Source organism: Furipterus horrens, unplaced genomic scaffold, assembly GCF_987537825.1.
Source record: "Furipterus horrens unplaced genomic scaffold, mFurHor1.1.pri manual_scaffold_3, whole genome shotgun sequence".
Taxonomy (NCBI): domain Eukaryota; kingdom Metazoa; phylum Chordata; class Mammalia; order Chiroptera; family Furipteridae; genus Furipterus; species Furipterus horrens.
This window is the reverse complement of record NW_028327173.1, coordinates 163,171,556-163,173,867: the sequence shown is the minus strand read 5'-3', so window position 1 is coordinate 163,173,867 and position 2,312 is coordinate 163,171,556. Positions and strand designations below refer to the sequence as shown.

At 41.9% G+C, this 2,312-nt stretch overlaps 1 pseudogene; it reads right to left on the bottom strand.

Moving 5' to 3' along the window:
• Positions 1–1,731: 1,731 nt before the first annotated feature.
• On the bottom strand, positions 1,732–2,101 carry LOC150016577 (LYR motif-containing protein 1 pseudogene; annotated as a pseudogene).
• Between the last annotated feature and the right edge of the window lie 211 nt (positions 2,102–2,312).

The window sequence follows — 2,312 nt, the reverse complement described above, 5'->3', positions numbered from 1 at the left end:
ACTACATCAGTATAATCCACTGAACCCAATCGAAATGGATCCCCAACTCAATTTCCCCTTAGCTAGATCCCCAAGATACTCATAACCACTTACACTACACAACACGAGGGTCAGTATGGAAGAGGGAAAATCAGGTGAGGAAGAAACTGAAACCACCTGTTAGCAATTATGGCTAAAATATCTTACCTTTGCAAATTTCACAAACACATATGGCCATGTGAACAAATTGTAAGGGCCTGGATGGACTTTTGCAAGTGAAGAACACTGAAGTTTCATTTCTGTTAGCATTGCAGCTAATCTGCCTCTGTTGCCTGCCTGAACTCGAACTCCCTCCACTGCCATCAGTATTCTCATCCTGAGCCTGGGTCAGCCCAACCTTCTCCATCTCTCCTGACCTCAACTCAGCACTCCTTCCTCTACTCCAAAAAATACCAGGTGAAATTTTTTTGTTGTCCTATTTGTTTATATTTTTGTAAGTCATCAGTGATTTTTTTCTAATCCTGACCTAAGGATATATTTTTATTTATTTTAGAGAGAAAGGAAGGAAGAGAGAGAGAAACATTGATTGGTTGCCTCCTCTATGTGCCCCGACCAGGAACTGAACCTGCAAACCTAGGCACGTACCCTGACGGGATAGAATCCACAACCTTTTGATGTATGGGATGACACTCCAACCAACTGAGCCACCCAGTGAGGACATCGGTGACTTTTTTACACTGCATACCCCCATTTATATCTGCCTATGTTTGATTCTATATTCTGCCTGTATTAATTCTTTAAGTTTGATATTTATTTATTAGTTATTTGTTTATCTATTTATTTAATTATTTATAAGATTTGTATTTATTGATGATACCCATCCTCTTTGGAGGTAAGAAGGAATGACAGTGATGAACAAATGACCTGCCATGGGAACCTCACCTGGCTCCCCACACATGGGACTGCAAATCCTTTGTCTTTTCATGTCTCCTTGTTCCACTTCTGTGAGACATACTTTGAACACCAGCCTGGACCCTGTACATTCCAATTATGTTAAGGCAAAATACTTATAATGATGCAGTATGAGTTTCAAGTGAGCCTTTCAGGTCCTCTCTGCATCTTAATTACATGCTTTAAGATAAAGTAAACATATACATTTAACAGAGACGTGTGCTCTGTGTACATGCATGAGGGAGGCTGAAATGGGTCTCATATAAAATGTCCATGGAAAACTACAATCCGTCCAATGATTAACTTTTTAAGGGGTGTTTATCTGGAAATTGGAAGGGTGAAATACGGGGGGGCGGGGGGGGGCGAGCCCACTTTTAAGCAAATCTATAACTTAAAAAGTGCCTAAAAATATTCTGAGAGAGGTATATTGTTTGAGAGCAGCCATGAGAACTCCCAGCAACTGGATCATTCTTTGCATCAGCTGATGTACCTGGCGATGGCATTTCCATGAGAAGGTCTGTCATTCATTCTTCAGTCTTCCTCCCATGGGCCTTAGTTTTGTTTCCAAATGATGCTTCGGGGAGGACGTAAGGTCTGTGACCTCTAGGATTAGTGCTGTCCACTCAGGCAGCAAGGCCCTGACAAACTGTGAGCATATATCAGGTAGTGAGTACCAATATTTTGGAGGTTTTTAAGAAGATATTTGAATTTTTGCCTCAATCAAACAGAAAGATTTTGTCATCTGGTTTACATTCAAGACCTAATTGGCTCATCATTCTGAGAAATAAATTTTCTTTTGGGTTAGAAAACCTCATCATGAGACTTGAGATATATTAGGTTGAAAGTTTCCTCTGTTTTTTCTGGCTTCGATGTCCCTGGCCTTGTAGTGGGGTAAGCCCCATGGCAGGCAGATGCATTGGCCTTGCACAAGGAATCTGGCAATCAGTCCAATTTCAATCCTGCCTATGCATTCATCTATACACTCTGTAATCAGGTCTGTGTCTGTGTCTGTGCAGTTTCTATTTTTCTGGAGCAGCATCCTGGCTTCATTTAGCATGTACTGTTCTTCTTTCTTAGTGTCTTCCATCAGCCCTGATGCCATCTGCCAATTCCTTGGAAGCCTAAAAATTCCGCAGTAGAGGCCAAGAACTTGTTGTGTTGCTGCTGTCATCTCTGCATTGGTCCTGCCTGCCCCCACCCACAGAAGCTAGGTTAGAGCTTTTAGACAAAGAGCTTCCCCAGAGTGCATCCCCTCTGGTTCTTGGGCATATTACTCTGCTGGGGTCTGGCAGAGTTCTTAGCCTCTGATGCTAGGTACCTCTACTTTGTTATTACCCCTAAGGGTTGTTATTTTTTTGTTTGTTTTCATCTGTCTCTGGATT